This window comes from Myxine glutinosa, chromosome 12 (assembly GCF_964187855.1).
Source record: "Myxine glutinosa chromosome 12, kmMyxGlut1.1, whole genome shotgun sequence".
NCBI classification, from domain to species: Eukaryota; Metazoa; Chordata; class Myxini; order Myxiniformes; family Myxinidae; genus Myxine; species Myxine glutinosa.
Window position 1 is genome coordinate 60,105,833 of NC_136272.1, and position 21,686 is coordinate 60,127,518.

Genomic DNA, 21,686 nt, shown 5'->3' on the forward strand with positions numbered 1-21,686 from the left:
TCTCTGACCAATCCCACAATTCATTCATTCATTCATGTACCATGCTCTACATATACCGAGCATCTTTCTCTGACCAATCCCACAATTTAGTCATTCATTCATGTACCATGCTCTACATATACCGAGCGTCTTTCTCTGACCAATCCCACAACTTATTCATTCATTCATGTACCATGCTCTACATATACCGAGCATCTTTCTCTGACCAATCCCACAATTTAGTCATTCATTGATGTACCATGCTCTATATATACCGAGCGTCTTTCTCTGACCAATCCCACAATTCATTCATTCATTCATGTACCATGTTCTACATGTACCGAGCATCTTTCTCTGACCAATCCCACAATTCATTCATTCATTGATGTACCATGCTCTATATATACCGAGCGTCTTTCTCTGACCAATCCCACAATTCATTCATTCATTCATGTACCATGTTCTACATATACCGAGCATCTTTCTCTGACCAATCCCACAATTCATTCATTCATTGATGTACCATGCTCTATATATACCGAGCGTCTTTCTCTGACCAATCCCACAATTCATTCATTCATTCATGTACCATGTTCTACATATACCGAGCATCTTTCTCTGACCAATCCCACAATTCATTCATTCATTGATGTACCATGCTCTATATATACCGAGCGTCTTTCTCTGACCAATCCCACAATTCATTCATTCATTCATGTACCATGTTCTACATATACCGAGCATCTTTCTCTGACCAATCCCACAATTCATTCATTCATTGATGTACCAAGCTCTATATATACCGAGCGTCTTTCTCTGACCAATCCCACAATTCATTCATTCATTCATGTACCATGTTCTACATATACCGAGCATCTTTCTCTGACCAATCCCACAATTCATTCATTCATTGATGTACCATGCTCTATATATACCGAGCGTCTTTCTCTGACCAATCCCACAATTCATTCATTCATTCATGTACCATGTTCTACATATACCGAGCATCTTTCTCTGACCAATCCCACAATTCATTCATTCATTGATGTACCATGCTCTATATATACCGAGCGTCTTTCTCTGACCAATCCCACAATTCATTCATTCATTCATGTACCATGTTCTACATATACCGAGCATCTTTCTCTGACCAATCCCACAATTCATTCATTCATTGATGTACCATGCTCTATATATACCGAGCGTCTTTCTCTGACCAATCCCACAATTCATTCATTCATTCATGTACCATGTTCTACATATACCGAGCATCTTTCTCTGACCAATCCCACAATTCATTCATTCATTGATGTACCATGCTCTATATATACCGAGCGTCTTTCTCTGACCAATCCCACAATTCATTCATTCATTCATGTACCATGTTCTACATATACCGAGCATCTTTCTCTGACCAATCCCACAATTCATTCATTCATTGATGTACCATGCTCTATATATACCGAGCGTCTTTCTCTGACCAATCCCACAATTCATTCATTCATTCATGTACCATGTTCTACATATACCGAGCATCTTTCTCTGACCAATCCCACAATTCATTCATTCATTGATGTACCATGCTCTATATATACCGAGCGTCTTTCTCTGACCAATCCCACAATTCATTCATTCATTCATGTACCATGTTCTACATATACCGAGCATCTTTCTCTGACCAATCCCACAATTCATTCATTCATTGATGTACCATGCTCTATATATACCGAGCGTCTTTCTCTGACCAATCCCACAATTCATTCATTCATTCATGTACCATGTTCTACATATACCGAGCATCTTTCTCTGACCAATCCCACAATTCATTCATTCATTGATGTACCATGCTCTATATATACCGAGCGTCTTTCTCTGACCAATCCCACAATTCATTCATTCATTCATGTACCATGTTCTACATATACCGAGCATCTTTCTCTGACCAATCCCACAATTCATTCATTCATTGATGTACCATGCTCTATATATACCGAGCGTCTTTCTCTGACCAATCCCACAATTCATTCATTCATTCATGTACCATGTTCTACATATACCGAGCATCTTTCTCTGACCAATCCCACAATTCATTCATTCATTGATGTACCAAGCTCTATATATACCGAGCGTCTTTCTCTGACCAATCCCACAATTCATTCATTCATTGATGTACCATGCTCTATATATACCGAGCGTCTTTCTCTGACCAATCCCACAATTCATTCATTCATTCATGTACCATGTTCTACATATACCGAGCATCTTTCTCTGACCAATCCCACAATTCATTCATTCATTGATGTACCATGCTCTATATATACCGAGCGTCTTTCTCTGACCAATCCCACAATTCATTCATTCATTCATGTACCATGTTCTACATATACCGAGCATCTTTCTCTGACCAATCCCACAATTCATTCATTCATTGATGTACCATGCTCTATATATACCGAGCGTCTTTCTCTGACCAATCCCACAATTCATTCATTCATTCATGTACCATGTTCTACATATACCGAGCGTCTTTCTCTGACCAATCCCACAACTTATTCATTCATTCATGTACCATGCTCTACATATACCGAGCATCTTTCTCTGACCAATCCCACAATTTAGTCATTCATTGATGTACCATGCTCTATATATACCGAGCGTCTTTCTCTGACCAATCCCACAATTCATTCATTCATTCATGTACCATGTTCTACATATACCGAGCATCAGTTCGGCCGAAACAATTTCTTGGCTGGGATTTAATTCCTGGAAATGAGGTTTGATTAGGTGGAGCTGATTGGTTGTTCCCTCCAAATGCAGTTGAGAGACGTGATTGGGTCTTGCTATTCGGACTGTTGTCGACATTGTACATCGTACATATACCACTTGTGAATGTCTGCAGCTGCATCGGAAGTTGAGAAACACAGGTAAGGATTGAAACAGCAAAGGTATTACCCTGTGTACGTTTTCTTGGTTGCTCTGTGCAAGTTTCAAACTGACACCAGATTGATTGGTATTTATGAGCAGGTGTGGCGACTGTGGATCGTTTTGATAATTCTGCACTGACAACAATCCGTGGATGATGGACGCAGCCCTTTTTGGTTACCTGGTACCCGGGGCAGACTTCTTTTGATGTGCTGTTACCTGCAGGGAATCATGTTGTATTGAGCTATGTATTGTCTAATAAATAGGTACACCGTGCATGTGCACGTTGCCATTGATGTGATTATGTTTGCAGAGCGTTTCATGCCAGCTGGTTACCTGCACACTGTGATTTACACACCCAGTACCTTTAGTGAGTTACGCCCTCAACGAGTGAGTTTACCTGAACCTATTCCTTGTGCTCTGTATCTGACTTACATTCTACGAATACTACTCCGTCATCTGTGTGTGTGTGTGTGTGTGTGTAAAGGCTGTGTGTGTGTGTGTGTGTGTGTGTGTGTGTGTGTGTGTGTGTGTGTGTGTGTAAAGGCTGTGTGTGTGTGTGTGTGTGTGTGTGTGTAAAGGCTGTGTGTGTGTGTGTGTGTGTGTGTGTGTGTGTGTGTGTGTGTGTGTGTGTGTGTGTGTGTGTGTGTGTAAAGGCTGTGTGTGTGTGTGTGTGTGTGTGTGTGTGTGTGTGTGTGTGTGTGTGTGTGTGTGTGTGTGTGTACATGTTGGGATGTGAGGACGTTTGTAGGATGAGGAATAGACAAACACTGAAGGATCATTCACTTTTTTGCAAGATCCTCTCACAGACATGACAATCACTCCACGGGTGTACCTATCCATACCATAAGTTAAGTATCAGTCCTGCCACACTATCCCAAATGCTAATCTATGCATTTGCTCATCCATCCCAAATACATCTAGGTCCCTATATCTTTAATACCAGTTTAAATCTTTCTAGGAAGTGAGTTATAAGTCCCAGGACAGGTTTTAGCTGCTCATACAAGACTATTTATACTGTCGCGTTCACAAGGATTAAAACCTCTGGTAACGGATGGCCAACCTAGCTTTAACTGTGAGGCGTACCCAAACTATGGCGGCTCCTTTTACACGCACGGGGGTGAAGGGCTACAAGGCTTACCTGCACGAGTTTCACTTGGGAGTCCTCGAACCCACGACAATTAAACAAGATAGATGAGAAATTAAAATTCAACAAACAATGGGTTAAATAAAATAAATGCCAGGATATCAGAACTGTCAGGCAACTAAAATTCCTAAATTGAGACGTCTCCACACAGACTCATGAAACAGACACAGGGATAAATAAATGAAAGTAAAAATGTCTGTGGTACATTTTGTCTGCTAAGTACTCAGCTTTGAGCGGCCCTCGAACCCTGTCGGCCCTCGAACGGGTCTCCGAGTCCTTGCGTGGGAAACGCATGCCTTGGCGCGAAGTCGCGTTCCCACACCAGCCGCCTCCGTGACGCGAACAGGCCCTCGCTCCTTCCTCATCGTCCCACGCTCCACAAAGCGCCGAGGTCTCTCAGGCGCACAGGCCATGGAACACCACCATCACGAAGCACCAACGGGATCAGAGAGAAGGATGCGGCCGCCTTTTCCGCAGCCAGGAACAGAGAGAGCTCGCGAATGCCACCGCCAACACCAAACCCAGCACAAGAGAGAGCAATGCATGACTGATTGGATCAATGCCAGGCCCATGAGAGTATCTGCGACCACTCCTTATGCCAGCCACGAACCAAACAACAACAACAACAACAACAGGCATTTTAAGGCCATTTTCCCTGCAAGAGCGGGGGTTAGCCTTGCGGTCCCCATGTCAATCTTCTACATTTTGCCCTATATTCTGCATCTCCCCTTGTTAACCCCCTTGCCCGCATTTCTTATTTGACCATCTTTAGCCAAGTCTTTCTCAGTCTTCCCCGTCCTCCACTTCCTTCTTCATTCATTTCCATCACTCTTCTCAACCAGTCACTTTCATCCTTCCTCAACACATGACCAAACCATCTCAACCTGTTCCTCTTCACAACATCCATCACAGGCTCTATTCCCATCATCTTTCGCAATTCACCATTTGTCGTCCTCTCTCTCAACGATACTCCACACATCCACCGAACCATTCGCATTTCCACCCTTTCCAGCTTTCGTTGCTGCTCTACGTTCATTACCCATGTCTCGCTCCCTTAAATCATAACACTTCTCACACATGCAGCATACACCTTTCCCTTCAGCATCAACGATACTCCCCTCCTCGTCAGCATGCCACTCAGTTCCCGAAACTTCTTCCATGCACATCTCACTCTAGCAACCGTTGCCGAGTCTGATCCACCTTCTCCATTCAGCATGTCTCCTAGGTAATAAAATGTTTTCACACCTTCCAGCTTCACGCCGTCTCCAAGATCGAACTCAACATTTCCTCCATCTGCAGCTCCCTCTGTGCACACCTTACACTTGAATGTCGCTGCCACACTGGTTAATGACCCTCTCAAACCACTACATTTTTGATGAACCCACTCAGCGCACATTGTACATTGAATTGAGTTCACTCCTACACCCTTCCAGCACATAGCAGATGGCCACTTCCCAGTTCTTTCCACCTCACCACATGCTTTACCACTTGCCATCACCTTTGTTTTTCTGATATTCACCTTCAGACCTTTCGTCTCCATACATTCCTTCCACTTGTTCATCTTCTCCTTCAGTCCATCCATACTTTCTGCAATCAACACCAGATCATCTGCATACAACAACTCCCATGGTAAACCCTCCTTTACGTTCCGAGCCAGCACCTCCATCACAGCTACAAATAGTAGTGGACTTAGTACCGACCCCTAATGCACTCCCACCTTCACCTCAAACTCACCACTGTTCCCGTCATTCGTCCTTACAGCTGTGCGCGCTCTTTTGTACATTGCCATCACTACTCTGATCAACAATTCCTCCACTCCTAACTTCCTCAATGCGCATGTCACTACTTCACGTGGAACCCTATCGAATGCTTTCTCCACATCAACAAACCCAAGAAACAACTTCTGCCTCTTCTCCATGTACTTCTCCTGCAACTGCCTCACAATAAAAAGCGTGTCTGTCGTTCCTCTTCCTGGCATGAATCCAAACTGCATTTCGTCGATCTTCACTTTCTTCCTTATCCTCCTCTCCAACACCCTTGTGAATACCTTCATTCCATGCTCCAATAACTTTATCGCTCAATACGAGCCACAGTCCAGAGGGTCACCTTTCCCCTTGTCTAGAGGGACGAGGGTACTCAGTTCCCAATCCATTGGAATGCGGCCTTCTTTCACTACCAGATTGCAGATCTCTGTCCTTCTCTTCACACCCCAATTTCCTGCTGCCTTCAACATATCTCCCACAACTCCCGTCGGCCCTCCCACTTTTCTACTCTTCATTTCTTTTATCACTTCATCAACTTCCTTCTCGGTTATCTTCTCTGCTGGTCCTAAAACTGGGTTACTCTCTATGTTGCCATCCCATTCATTCTCTGCATTCAGCAGTATTTCCATATATCTCTTCCATCTTCCTTTAAATCCATCTGGATCCACAACCATTAGTCCCACTTCATCCTTCAAGCAACTCACCCCCATCACATCACACCTCTCTTTCGCTATCTGCTTTGCAATCCTGAATACCGCTCTCTGACCCTATTCCAAATCCAAGCATTCTCCGAACATTTTCCGACATGCCTCCTGTGCCTTTGCTACTTCTTTCTTTGCAGCCTTCTTGGCTGCCTTATAACTTTCATGCTCTGCCTTTTCTGCACCCATACCCTTCGCCTTCTGCCACTCCTTGAACTTCTTCCTCTTCTCATCAAGCTTCTTTCCAACTTCATCATCCCACCACCATGTTTCCGAGTGCCTCCGTGGTCCTTTTGTCCATCCACATACCTCACCAACGGCTCCCAACAGACTATCTTTCATTGACATCCAACCACTTTCAAGCTCAACTCCATCATCCTCTACCATACTCAGCCTCTCTTTTAATGCCTCCCTCACCGTCGCCTCTTTCAACCTCCACACCTTCATTCTCGGTTGGTACTTCACCCGCCGAACTCTCCTCCCACCTTTCACCCTTATGTCGCAGACAACCAAGTGGTGCTGTGAAACAGCCTCCTCCCCCGGGATCACCTTTGTGTCCCGGAGGTGCCCCCTATCTCGCCTATGCACCAGCAGGTAGTCAACGGTTGTCGTCGACCCACCTGACGTGTATGTAACAAGCTTATTATCCTCTTTCTGGAACTGAGTATTACAAATCAACAAATCAGCTCCATCAGCAAACTCCAAAATCCTTTCACCTTCTCCATTTCTCACACCATATCCGTAACCCCCATGAACTCTGTCAAAACCGTCCATATTCCTTCCCACATGTCCATTTAGGTCTCCTCCTACCACAACAACTTCCTTATCTTTCACGTTTTCCATCAGCTTCGCTATTGCACACCAGAACTTGTCCTTCTCTTCATCGCTCCGACCAACCTGCGGAGCATATCATGAGATGACGTTCACCAAGAGCTTTCCAATCATCATTTTCACCATCATCAACCTTTCACTAACTCTAGTCACACTCACCACACTATCTACAAACTCCTCAGAAAACAGGACACCAACACCATTCACGCCCTCCGGGCACCCTTGCCACACAAACTTGTATTTCTGTCCCTGCCTACCCTTCACCATTCTCACACCACTTCCCTTCCATCTCGTCTCCTGCACACAACATATGTCCACTCTTCTTCTGACCAATACTTCCACCACTTCTCCTGATCTCCCTGTCATTGTCCCTACATTCCATGTCCCAAACCTCAGAAACCGATCTCCACGTTGGGCATCAGACGTTTCGTCGTCATAAATGGAGTGATTTCCACCCTTGCTTCGATCGGGTTCCCCACCTTGAGTTTTGACGAGAGGGAGTGGGGTCCCACACGGGGTACTTCCGGCTGTACCCTGCCCATATGTAGTTGTAATTGTCATGGTTCTCTTTTTGAGGCAATGTTTTTATGGCCGGATGCCCTTCCTGACGCCAACCCTTTTAGTCGCCTCTTATGACACGCAGGGATACGGTGTACCCATTCTAAACAGGGGTACACACCGGGAACACAGCCGGGGTACACACGGTAACCGTCATACACAGCCACGAACCAAGAGAGCGAAAATGGTGGTCCTCTCCCTTTTTGTTCCTCATGCTGGAACCTTCTTTCTGACGTCATGCATGCGCCAATCGAAGAGCACCACCCGCTCACCTCATCCAATCGTCCTTCGGGGCGTGGCCTCACGGCCACTCTCCGCACCAATTGAGATGATTCACTGGGTGTCGTAGTGGTCGAATGTCCGGATCCGGTTGGAGGTTATTTAGTTTATTTAGTATAGATGCGGAATGCATGGCTGGTGTTGCATGTGTCATGAGGAACAAAGGGAAAACCACAGAGGCAATTTACATACAGGGAATTATTTCTTATACCTTAACTAATTAGCATAGCTCCACCACTCGCATGGAGACAAATATACATCCTTACACGACATCCGGCCTGACATAAGTCATGAGGGTTTCTTCTTCTTCGCGACATTCAGAGCACGTTAATCGATACAATCCTACCTGGCCGAAGGCATTCCATTGCCTACCCCCCCGCCCCCACCCCTCCCCCCCCCATAAATGTAACAATACCATCTACCTGGGTGAGTCATAGGCCCCATGAGTAATAACATATTACAACAAGCATTATGCCTAGGTTCCCCCGTCGTTGAAGTGATGTGAGTTGACAAAGTGGAAGACGCAAGGCGGCCATCTTGGATTTTGACGTGGCGACCCAATTTTCAATAGTGTTCTCCCTTACGCGTAGATACACCCACACACCAGATTAGAAGTTAGTAGTTCGTTTATTTTTCAAGACATTTCGCTCACAAGGTTCAGACATATATATGGTGGTGGCCATCTTGGATTTTGACGTGGCGACCCAATTTTCAATAGCGTTCTTCCTTATGCCTGGATACATCCAAACACCAGATTAGAAGTTGGTACTTCGCTTATTTTTCAAGATATTCTGCTCACAAAGTTCAGACATACATGGGGGCGGCCATCTTGGATTTTGACGTGGCGACCCAATTTTCAATAGTGTTCTCCCTTACGCGTAGATACACCCACACACCAGATTAGAAGTTAGTAGTTCGTTTATTTTTCAAGATATTTCGCTCACAAGGTACAGACATATATATGGTGGCGGCCATCTTGGATTTTGACGTGGCGACCCAATTTTCAATAGCGTTCTTCCTTATGCCTAGATACACCCACACACCAGATTAGAAGTTGGCACTTGGCTTATTTTTCAAGATATTCTGCTCACAAGGTTCAGACATACATGGGGCGGCCATCTTGGATTTTGACGTGGCGACCCAATTTTCAATATGGTTCTTCCTTATGCGTAGATACACCCACACGCCAGATTAGAAGTTGGTACTTCGCTTATTTTTCAAAATATTTCGCTCACAAGTTTCAGACATATATATGGTGGCGGCCATCTTGGGGTTTGACACGGCGACTCAATTTTCAATAGCGTTCTTCCTTATGCCGAGATACACCCACACACCAGATTAGAAGTTGGTACTTCGCTTATTTTTCAAGATATTCTGCTCACAAGGTTCAGACATACATGGCGGTGGCCATCTTTGATTTTGACGTGGCGACCCAATTTTCAATAGGGTTCTTCCTTATGCCTAGATACACCCACACACCAGATTAGAAGTTGGTACTTCGCTTATTTTTCAAGATATTCCGCTCACAAAGTTCAGACATACATGGCGTCAGACATACATGGCGGCGGCCATCTTGGATTTTGACGTGGGTTGCACCCACACACCAAATTCGAATGCGGTCCTTCCCTTATGCATGCATGCACGCACGTACGCACACACGCCTGCACGCCCGCACGCACGGACGGACGGATGGACGGACGGACAGATGGACGGACGGATGGACACACGGATGGAAGGGAAAACCATAGTCCCCCTTTCGCTCCGCGGTGCGACGGGGGACAATAACTAGCAACGGTACCCGCCCTAGGGGCAGGGCTTCAATTGGGAGGCACGGAAATCATCAAAATCTAAACAGTATTTGTAGAATTTCAATAAAAGCCACATCACTGTTCATATCGGTAAATATTATTCCATTGTGTTTGGAAAAACTGGAAAATTGAAAAAATTGGAAAAATTGGAAAATTGGAAAAAAAAATTAGAAACAATATATAGCCTATTTTACTCCAGGAGGTCCCAGGATTACCCACCCAAAATTTTGTTGCGAACGGTTCAGCCATTTTTGCAGTACCTGGGAACAGATGGATAGACGGACAATTGGTGAATTATAGGAAGATAACAGTAATACATAACAAGAGTAAAAAGAAAAAGAGCAATCAGAGAATGCAAACCCTCACCAGGATGTATTTCCAGTGGTTTTTAAGGCTTTTGCGTTAAAACAAATATGGCGGCCGAACCACGTGACCGATGATGTCATCATTTTATTTTTCTAAACTAATTTATTCCTATATTATGCTCAAGAAATTTCATCTTGATCGGATGAAGTTTTGTACTTGTTGAATTATGATGTCATAATGGAGGCATCTATGACATCATCATTAACATATTTTATTCGCCATGGAGAGTTCTTTACAATGAGCCATGTCTCATTTTTTTCTATTCAGCGCTTTCGGAGATATAGAGGTGCAAAATTTTTCAGTTTTTGGAAGATGGCGGCCGAACCACGTGACCGATGACATCATCATATATTTTTTTTCTCCACCAGTTTATGCCGACATGGCGCTCAAGAAATTTCATCTTGATTGGATGAAGTTTTGTACTTGTCGAATTATGACGTCATAATGGAGGCACCTATGACACCATCATGAACATATTTTATTCCCCATGGAGAGTTTTTTACAATGAGTCATGTGTCAATTTTTTCCATTCAGCGCTTTCCGAGATATAGAGGTGCAAAGTTTTTCGATTTTTCCAAGATGGCGGCCGAACCACGTGACCTATGATGTCATAATTATCATAAAAAATTTATACAGGTGGAGTTGCACCTATGGTGCAAATTTCCTGTCAATCGGACCAACGGTTGCAGAGAAAATCATATTTATTCTGTGCGGACAAACAGACAGACAAACAGACAAATGAAAAATCACTCACAGAGCGACACTTGCGAAAACAGAACAATGTAGCATGGCACTCAGTGGAGCATCCTATTGACCTCAAAAAAATAATTAGTGGTTGACTTCAGTGATCTGATATGCAAATCGTCTTCAAAGTTTAAGTTAATCAGATGAAAATTGACAATTTAAGAAATTCGGCCGATGTTGACCTTTTGGCCTATGTTGACCTCAAAAATAGTTGGTGGTTGAATTCAGTCAGCCAATATGTAAATCCTATTCAAATTCAAGTCAATCGGATGAAAATTGAGGATTTTATAAAGGTGAAAAAAAGTGGTTGACCTTTGGCCTATATTGACCTTTTGGCCTACGCTGATCTCAAAAATAGCTAGTGGTTGAATTCACTTAGCCAATATGTAAATCCTATTCAAATTCAAGTCAATCGGATTAAAATTGAGGATTTTAGAAATTTGAAAAAAAGTGGTTGACTTTTGGCCGATGTTGACCTTTTAACCTTTTGACATCAGAAATATATAAGATTTTGTCGGACCACGAACTCTACCATTTGGGGAGGTTTCGTGAAGATTGGTTTCAAATTGTGACCTGTAGGTAAGTATAAGTGAGTGGACAGACAAACACACAAACACACACACACAAACAAACACACACACAACCCGGAGTAATCAACATATTTGCAAAGAAAAAGTTTTTTGCCAGGTAACTAACAAACGGACTCAAATGCAATACCCTCTCCTCTGGCGAGGGTAATAATATATTGTTACGGTTTTTAGAACCTTCACTTTGTAAATTTAGTCGTAAATTTCCTGTGTACATTTCCCCCTTAATTGGCTGTTAATTGAAATGAGCACCTTAGCTAGTCCATGTACAAGCACGTAGCCAATCATAGAACCTCTCTGTAGTTATTTCATTAGTCTGTTTCAGATAAGGCTGTGTGTCCAATAGTCGACCTTACGTTGCACCAAAATCAAATAAGATAGATCCCATTTCGATGGCCCCAGAACCAACATTACCAACTGCATTTACCTCCATTACCAACTGCAATCGCCACCATTGCCATGTGCTCCAACTCGGAGAAGAAGGGCGTGGCCTGCCCATCGTCATCAAGAGGAGGAGTCAGCCAGCCCCGATCAACCAACCAAGAATGAGTGGGTTTGGCTTGAGGGCTGAGAGAGAACGATCAAGCAGTTTCGCGAACGTTCCAGGGTGTGGCGCTATATAACCCGTTGCGCGGAGCCCCCACCAGAGTTCTGTGGAGAGGTGAGCTGAGTTCTGAGGGAGGTGCGCTGAACCAAAGTGAGAGAGTTCTGAGGAGTCCTTCTGTGGAAAGAGGTGGGCAGGCAAACCAGTGGAGAGAGAACGCATGAGGCGGAGGACGTACGAGACGTGAGGGAGACGCCGCTTGGAACAGCCCCCTGCGCACAAAGCTCTGACGCGCTGCTGCGCGTGAACCAGATTGCGGATGAGTCGGCGGCCGTTCGCCTCCAGCCTGCCATCCTGAACGGACTCTTCTCTCCCTTACAGCCATCCATCCCTGCCATACTATCCATTCGTGTACGTGAGTTTGTCTTGTTTGTTCTGTCCTGGGGTATAAATTAAGCCTGTGTAAGTATAAGCTGCCCTGTGTCTCCTATCTTTCACTGTAAATTACCTTCGTTTCTTTCTTTTCTTTGGTTGTGTAAATAGTAATTAATAAACACCTGTTCTTCCTACCTTTGTCTTCTTCATTCTCGTCCGATCGTCTTTGTCTTTTACCAATTGATATACGTGGCACGATTCGGCCAACGCTCAGGATCGGGTTTAGTTCTCTGTTAATGGCTCGAACTTCGGACTGCTAACCCGCTCGGCAAATACCATGTTGTCCGTGGTTTCGAGCGGAGTTACCCACCTGCCTTGTGGAGGGATTGGCGGAGGTGTACGGGAATCCCTTGACCAATCACCTCGGCCAATCCCACCCCACAGGGGAGCGGGGTAGCTTCAGGATCGGAGACGGCCAGTGCAAAAGAGAAGGGGGATTAACCCCCCCCCCCCTTGCTAAGGGGAGTGCCATCCCCGTTTCCGCAACAATTGGTGTCGGGGAGTGGGATTTGAGGCCCGAACCAAATTTTTTTTTAAAACATCCAAAAAATTTGGTCAAAATTACGAGCGGCCGAAATTGTTATTTACATCCAAATTAAAGTCACGCCATGGATAATCAAGGCGATTGGGTGCCGGTAGGGGAGCTAGAAGAGGGGGGTAGAGTCAACCCAGGACCACAGGGAGGAGGTTGGAGTAATGCAGGAGGAGCGCAATACGCATTGGGTAGCGGAGGGTTCAAGCGCACGAGATGGTGGCCTCGCGCACGGGGTTGCAGCAGCACCAAATGGCGCAGCGCACGTGACCACAGCAGCCGCACCCGAGACGCCAATAAACTGGGGCCTATTTGTGAACCAGATGATGGCCTTTGTGGCAGAAACAGGGGATAGCTTCAAAGGATTGGAAAACAGAATGGGGGAGCGATTAGAAAACCAAATTGGGAAGTTAGACAATAAATTAGAGGGGTTAGACAATAAATTAGAGGGGTTAGACAATAAATTAGAGGGGTTAGACAATAAATTTGAGGGGTTAGACAATAAATTTGAGGGGTTAGACAATAAATTTGAGGGGTTAGACAATAAATTTGAGGGGTTAGACAATAAATTTGAGGGGTTAGGCAACAGGTTGGAAGGGCTAGAAGGTAAATTGGGGGGCCAACTGAAGGACGTGGGTAATCAAATTGGGGGAATGAAGGATGGGTTAACGGAGTTGTAAAATAGAATGGCCACCCAGGAGAACCAAATGGAAAGGGTGAAGAATGGGTTAACGGGGCTAGAAGACAAGATGCAAGGCAAATTGAGGGAAATAGGGGAGCGATCCGCCCGGGAAATTAAACAGATGGGGAATCAGATAGAGTCGGTAAAAATCGGGTTGGAAACCAAATTGGATGCCCAGAGGAATTATTTGGAGCAGATGAGGGCGGCATCTACCAAAGAGATGGGAGAGATGGGGGAGGAGATAAGGCGTGGAGTGGGCGAAGAGGTCACGGGGGTACGCGAGAAGGTAAAGCGGGGTGAGGAGCGCATGGAGAAAGAGGTGAGGAATAGTACGGCTAGGTTACAGGGGGGCATAGAAGACCTGACGCAGGGAGTAGAGCAGCTGACGGTGGGACAAAAGGAATTGGGAGAGCAGGTGGAAACGAATACGGCAGTAATAGGAGGGTTGAAAGCGACCCAGAAGGAAATAAAAAAAGAACTTATAGCGACGAAGAGGGAATGTCAGATGGTACACGAGGGGTTGACAAAGAGGTTGGACGAGGTGACAGAGGCAATGGAGACAAAAGAGCGGGAAGTAAGAACGCACATAGAGACGACCAAGGTGGCCTTAGAGGAAGAAATCGAGGGGGCGCACCGGGAAATAAAGGAGGTGAGACAAAAATTAGAGGAAGTGGAAGAGGGGGTGAGTGAAATTAAGAAGAGACAGAGGGAAACTAAGAGGGAGATAAAGGAGGAAGTGATGGATTATGAACAAGGTCTGTGCTCAAATCGTGATGATGTGCTTACTGACCAAATAAAGAGTTTGCAGGTGGCGGAGGAGGACCGAAGATGAGGTGCCGAGGTGAGTGGCGATATAATCGGAAATGTATATGGTGTGAGGGGAGATTCAGTGGGCTTGGGTGTTGGTTTGGACCCGGGCGTTCGTGGGAGGCCGCTGATGAGGTGTGCGACAGGTGCAGAGTGTGTGGAAAGAGGAGGTGTGCAAGGTTGTCCGACTCTGGGGAGTGCGGAAGGTATTTGTGAGCCAAGGTGTGCGGCGGTGATCTGGTGTGTGCAAGGATGCACCCCCATGAGTGGTACGGAGTATGTACTGGGAGAGAGTGCGCAAGAGGGTGCGCGAGAAAGGTGTGGAACGGAGGTGTGTGTGAGGAAAAAGTGTGCGCTGAGGAGTGAGTGCGTTGCCAAGAGTGAGAGTGAATGCACGGCAGAGTGTAGTGGTAAGAGTGACACGGAGTACGAGTTGGTTGTGGCAGGTGAGGAAGAATGCACACCTGGAATGGAAGAATGCACACCTGGAATGGTCGAGCGCGTGTGGGAATGCACACCTGAGTTGGTGGTGAAGCGCGTGATTGGGTGTGCAAAAGAGTGCACACCCGTGGTTGTCACAGAGGATGTGACCGAGGAGTGGGCGCGAGGAGGTGTGTTGATGAGGTATGCGAACGACGAGTGTGTGCCAAGGTGTGCGGTGGTCAGGTGTGTAACGAAGTCTGTGAGCGGAATGAGTGTACCTGGGTGGTGTGTAGGAGAAGGTACAATAACGAAGTGTATGGAGACGTCGGGCGTGGTGAGTGTGAAAGGGGTCGCGTATGCGTGTGAGCCTGCAAGTGAAGCATCGCCGTGGAACGGGATAGCGATTAGGCTGACGTTTAGCCGACGTGGGCACTTGGTGCGCAGCGCGCTTTGTTGGCTGCGAGAACCGGCAGGGATCGGTGCAACGTGGCTCCTGTTAGGAGCGCCGCACACGATCCGGGCCGGACCTCGCCCTGCACGGTCGCGTCCGCGCTCTGCTAAGTGGAGCGGGCGGCCCGGTTCGAGGGCAGGTAGGAAGGGTCGGCACGGCGACCCCTTGTGGTTGCGGCATTCCGGCCGGGCGAGATTGGGCCATCGGGCGGGATACAGAAAGGTTCCGCGCCGAGATGGTGCATGGAATCTTGGCCCGAGCAAACCTCCTTCCCTGAACCAAGTGCCGGACGGATCCAACTGCAGGAAACGAACCACCCGCGTTCATTGCTCGGCTTGGCGAAGCGGAGCTTTGAGCATGTAAAGACGCACCGAGGCTCAGAATAATGGACATTTGGTAGGGATAGGGAATTGGTGATTGGCAAAAATTGATGAGCAAAAATTTGATTGGCAGATGATTGGCAAATTTTGGATTGGCAAGAATTGGAATTTGATGGGCAAAATTGATAATGGGAGACGCCCGAGGTGGAGGGATGGCAAATCCACCATCCCTCACATCACCTGGGCACATGAGCATTAGCTATGGGGTTATGGCGGTGAAAACCAAGCCAGAGAGGGTTTGGATAATGGATTAGGGATCTCGAGAAATGACCATAGGTGACAGGAGAGTTAAGTAGCGACATGATACCTGTAGTAGGGGACATAGGTAGCTTAGCTGGTTGATAACGACGAGGGAGCGCGATAATATAAGGGGCGACTGGGGAGCGTGAGTTTCAGAAGGGAGTTGTCAGCTCAGATGATGCAGTGTGGGTGCAGGAAGTTCTTTGTGGTGAGCGTGATGATTGAGTATTGAGCAGAGTATTGTGAAAAGTGTGAGGTGATTGTGCATTGTATTGAATGAATGAAGAAGCCTGGGAGGAAGGAGGGTGCAGGTGGCACCAGGTGTGTGGGCACAGGTGTGCAAATCTAGGTGAGAATGGTTGTGTGGAATAGCTGGTATGGAATACATGGAGTATGGAATGGATGGAGTGGAGTGAGTATGGTGGAAAATGTGGAGTGGAGTGGTTGGTGCGAAGGGAGTGTATGGGGAGGATGGACCCCTATCACGAATACCCGGGGAGGGTAGTTTAAGAGTTAGGTAGAGGGTATAGGTAAATTGTGGTTGGATATTGGCATCTGTGGTGCGTGTGGAAGAAGGGTGTTTGGATGGGTGCATTAGTGACGTGGCATGTGGCCTGTTAGAGGGATGGTTGGTTGAGTGCTCCGCCACTGGTAGTCTGTCGGCCAGGTGAGGCCGCAGGTAGGCTCTGGGAGCCAGTTAGAGTTCAATGGGGCCCGAGGATCCAGAGGAAGGACCCGGGTAGCCCAATGCCAGAGAGGGCACCGAGGGGGTAAGCGCCAGGGAGGGCCTTCCCCAGGTAGGTTAGTGAGGAGCAGGTACGCTCGGGAGGCAACTTCAGTGGCGGAGGCGCACAGGTAAGTAGACCTGTTAGGGGAGCTACACGACTCAGCCCAGAAATTGTGCGAAGGCACAGGGAGTTGAATCGGGGGAGTGAGACCCCATATTGATGAGCAGCACAGTTTGGTCAATGGGAGTTTGGTTCTTAAAACCGCATAGAGTGTAAGATGGCCAATGGTTTTTCAGGGAAAGACCCCGGGTAGTGTAAAGTGTGTTAATGTCATTTAGGAAGTAGTTAGGATTGAAATCTCCTCGCACCATCTGCATCCACTCACCTGAGGTGACAGAACGCCATGCCATGCCATGGGTTGTTATTGTTTTTGTGCAAATGTTTTGGATTGTGAGACGCATCATGACGTGGGTGTGACATTGTGCAGTTTGTTCCATCTCTCCCTCCTTATGAGGATTGATGATGAATTGGTGATGGCAAATTTGGTTAGACATTGGGATGGGTACGAATTTGGATTAGGGGAGATATGGGGAAGACGTGACGCTAGAGACTAATTGTAAATTGTTTGTAAATATGGGGGTAAGGGCAAGGGTAGAGTAGGTGACGGGGGGGGGGGGGGGGGGGTGACGTACGTTAGGGATGAGCTTTCTCACTTCGCTCTCCGTGCGCACCTCGTTCTGCATTACCTGTATTGATGTGTACCCTTGCGCCCTTGCCCTCGCTAACACTGCCACTTTGTCTTCGTTCCCCACCCATGGACCGTGCTCTCTGGGCACTGAGGGGGAGCGTGCGGGAGTCCGCCATTGTGTGCCCGAATCCCCGCAACTAGCTGCCTGCATCCACGCACCACCTATGGACCACAGTACTGTGGCCGAGCACCACTTATGGACCACAAGTTTTGTGGCATGGCCCCTCTCTGCTGGGACCGGCCAGGTTGGCCAGAGAAAGATCTTGCTTGCGGACCTCAGTGAGGTGGCACCAAGCCATACAGGTGGACCACCATAGTCGGCCCCTGTTGGCCACAAATAAAAACATGGACACGGTTTGTGCTTTTGTTTTATTATGTCCAAATAGGCCGCAAGCAAAGAAGATGAAGGAAGAAAAAGAACATCAAGAACGACATCGGCCAGCAGAGGGAGCGTAGCAGAAGTGCAAGACCACCAGTTGTGGTTTTTTTTCATGGTGTCTTGCAATGTCGCACTGGATGGTGCGTGACTGTGCTCTTTATTGGTGTTTATTGGTGCTGGTGCGTCGATGCCGTGCATGCTGTCTCCTCCCTCCCACAGGTTTTTCTCTTTTTGTTTCCCTCAAAAAGAAATAACAGGTCCTGGGTTGCAGTTTTGTAAATAATCAAATAACATCACTTGTAAATAATGCTCCCCACCGTTCATGTTTAGTTTGAAAATTAATTCTGCAATTCGGTTATCCTGTGGGCGTGAATCTGTTAGGTAGGGTGCAACGTAATAGCGGGACATATTTATTTGTGTTTTAGAACTGTCACACTCAGGGTCAGATTAATTGCAGAGGGAAATACACCTGAGTGTCACACTGTTAAAGTTTGTCGGCCCGAGGCGTGCCGTGAGGAATGAGGGTGCTGTGTTACGGTTTTTAGAACCTTCACTTTGTAAATTTAGTAGTAAATTTCCTGTGTACATTTCCCCCTTAATTGGCTGTTAATTGAAATGAGCACCATAGCTAGTCCATGTACAAGCACGTAGCCAATCATAGAACCTCTCTGTAGTTATTTCATTAGTCTGTGTTTCAGATAAGGCTGTGTGTCCAATAGTCGACCTTACGTTGCACCAAAATCAAATAAGATAGATCCCCTTTCGATGGCCCCAGAACCTCCATTACCAACTGCATTTACCTCCATTACCAACTGCATTCGCCGCCATTGCCATGTGCTCCAACTTGGAGAAGAAGGGTGTGGCCCGCCCATCGTCATCAAGAGGAGGAGTCAGCCAGCCCCGATCAACCAACCAGGAATGAGTGGGTTTGGCTTGAGAGGGCTGAGAGAGAACGATCAAGCAGTTTCGCAAACGTTCCAGGGTGTGGCTCTATATAACCCGTTGCGCGGAGCCCCCACCAGAGTTCTGTGGAGAGGTGAACTGAGTTCTGAGGGGGGTGCGCTGAACCAAAGTGAGAGAGTTCTGAGGAGTCCTTCTGTGGAAAGAGGTGGGCAGGCAAAGCAGTGGAGAGAGAACGCATGAGGCAGAGGACGTATGAGACGTGAGGGAGACGCCGCTTGGAACAGCCCCCCTGCGCGCGAAGCTCTGACGCGCTGCTGCGCGTAAATCAGATTGCGGAGGAGTCGGCGGCCGTTCGCGTCCAGCCTGCCATCCTGAACGGACTCTTCTCTCCCTTCCAGCCATCCATCCCTGCCATACTATCCATTCGTGTACATGAGTTTGTCTTGTTTGTTCTGTCCTGGGGTATAAGTTAAGCCTGTGTAAGTATAAGCTGCCCTGTGTCTCCTATCTTTCACTGTAAATTACCTTCATTTCTTTCTTTTCTTTGGTTGTGTAAATAGTAATTAATAAATACCTGTTCTTCCTACCTTTGTCTTCTTCATTCTCGTCCGATCGTCTTTGTCTTTTTCCAATTGATATACGTGGCACGATTCGGCCAACGCTCAGGATCGGGTTTAGTTCTCTGTTAATGGCTCAAACTTCAGACTGCTAACCCGCTCGGCAAATACCATGTTGTCCGTGGTTTCGAGCGGAGTTACCCACCTGCCTTGTGGAGGGATTGGCGGAGGTGTACGGGAATCCCTTGACCAATCACCTCGGCCAATCCCACCCCACAGGGGAGCGGGGTAGCTTCAGGATCGGAGACGGCCAGTGCAAAATAGAAGGGGGATTAACCCCCCCCCCCCCTTGCTAAGGGGAGTGCCGTCCCCGTTTCCGTAACAATATCTTTCTATCTTACTATAATTCACCCAATGTCCATCCGTCTGTCCGTTTGAAGGTACCGCAAAAAAACCGCTGAACCGATCGCAACGATATTTTGGGTGGGTAATCCTGGGATCTCCTGGAGTATAGTCGGCTATATTGTTTTTCCAAGTTTTCCAATTTTTCCAAACACGATGGAATAATATTTACCGATATGAACAATGACGTGGCTTTTGTTGAAATTCTACAAATACTGTTTATTCTATGTACCAGGAGAAAGTAGATCGACTCCTGACGAACTCTTCCTATATAAACGTACAGCTCCGAAGTAACACGGCAGCGTGTGCAAAGCGACTGAGAAACAGGTGTAGCGGCCACTTCCGTGTTACAGATTCGACGCACACTCTTCACACATAAAGTGCGACTGAGAAAGAAGTGTAGCGGCCGCTTCCGTTTTGCAGAATTCAATCTTATTTCAAAATGGGCGCCATGTACTGTTTAGATTTTGATGATTTGCGTGTGATATGATTTGGCGGATGTTTATATGAATCGTATAAAATAAAAAAGCCTTCAATTTCTGATATTTGGCCTTTTCATTTGGGCTTCCCAATTGAAGCCCCGCCCGTAGGGTGGTTACCGTTGCTAGTTACAGTAATACAATAATTACAATACCTCCTTAGACATCGAGTGCATCCAAATGAGGTCCGCCGTTGTCACGGCACATGGTAATTTATCTCTACGGGCGGTGTCTAAACCGACACAAAATACCATGTGTTATGGTGCTAAAATACTGTTTGTTATGGTGCCAAAATACCATGTGTTATGTGCCAAATACCATGTGTTATGGTGCCAAATACCATGTGTTATGGTGCCAAAATACCATGTGTTATGTGCCAAATACCATGTGTTATGGTGCCAAATACTTCCTGAATGCATTGTTTCAGTTCAACAACAGATGTCATGTGATGTGCGATGTTCTGCAACTTTAGCTGTACAAAAAAAAAATAACCCAGTATAAATAAATACACGGTATAAACAAATCTTGTATAATAAGCAGTTAAAATCGTGTCCTGGGATTTGTGGCTCACCTTGTACTGTTTCTGCTGCCACCACCTTTCCAGGAAGACCATTCCATGCATTAACTACTCTCTGATTGAGAGACCCCTGCCCTCCTACTATGCCAATTATCCTCTTACTTTCAGGTTCTGGTCCCTGGTCTCGTCACTTTCCATTCTGCTGAAGAACTTCTGCACTTATTTTGTCGACATCCTTTATTGTCTTAAACATCTCTATCAGGTCCCCTCTTAATGGCCTCCTTTTTAATAAGTGTAAACTCCTGTCTCCTTCAAGCACTACTCGTAGCCCCAGAATCGGTCTAGTTACTCTAGTCGTTCTCTGCTGAACCCTCTATGGTAGATATGTCCTAAATGGATATGGCGATCAGCATTGCAAACAATATTTCAGGAAAGGCCTCACTAAATTCCCATATAAGGTGTTAAGACCATCTCTTTTGATTTGTAAGTTATCCCCCCTACTAATACAACGTAAAACCCTGTTTGCTTCCCCGAGAGCTGCCTCGCATTGTGCTTTCTGCTTAACCCCCATATCTCTTACCACCCCCAGATCCTTCTCCTGTTTGACACCTCCAAGATTGTCCCTTAAATCAGGTAATCTCTATTTTCATTGTTCTCACTCATTCCCAGCACCTTACACTTGTTTATATCAAACTGCATCTGCCAATCTTTTATCCAATCCATTTAAAGTACTCATACTTAGACTTTCATGAATCTGAGCACCCACAGTGCCTGCCCCTCCCCATGCCCCCTCT

The 21,686-nt window shown here is 46.4% G+C and overlaps 1 long non-coding RNA gene across 2 annotated transcripts in view; it reads left to right on the top strand.

Annotated features, from left to right (window-relative positions):
• Nucleotides 1-2,748: 2,748 nt before the first annotated feature.
• The window catches only part of LOC144888528 (uncharacterized), a 47,578-nt gene continuing 28,640 nt past the window's right edge, over nt 2,749-21,686 (top strand). The window contains exons 1-2 of one of the 2 annotated variants that reach the window (XR_013621115.1): nt 2,749-3,291; nt 21,482-21,525. This is a non-coding gene — a long non-coding RNA (uncharacterized LOC144888528). Of the gene's footprint in view, nt 3,292-21,190; nt 21,526-21,686 lie in introns of those variants that run through there. The other variant, XR_013621114.1, reaches the window with a different exon arrangement.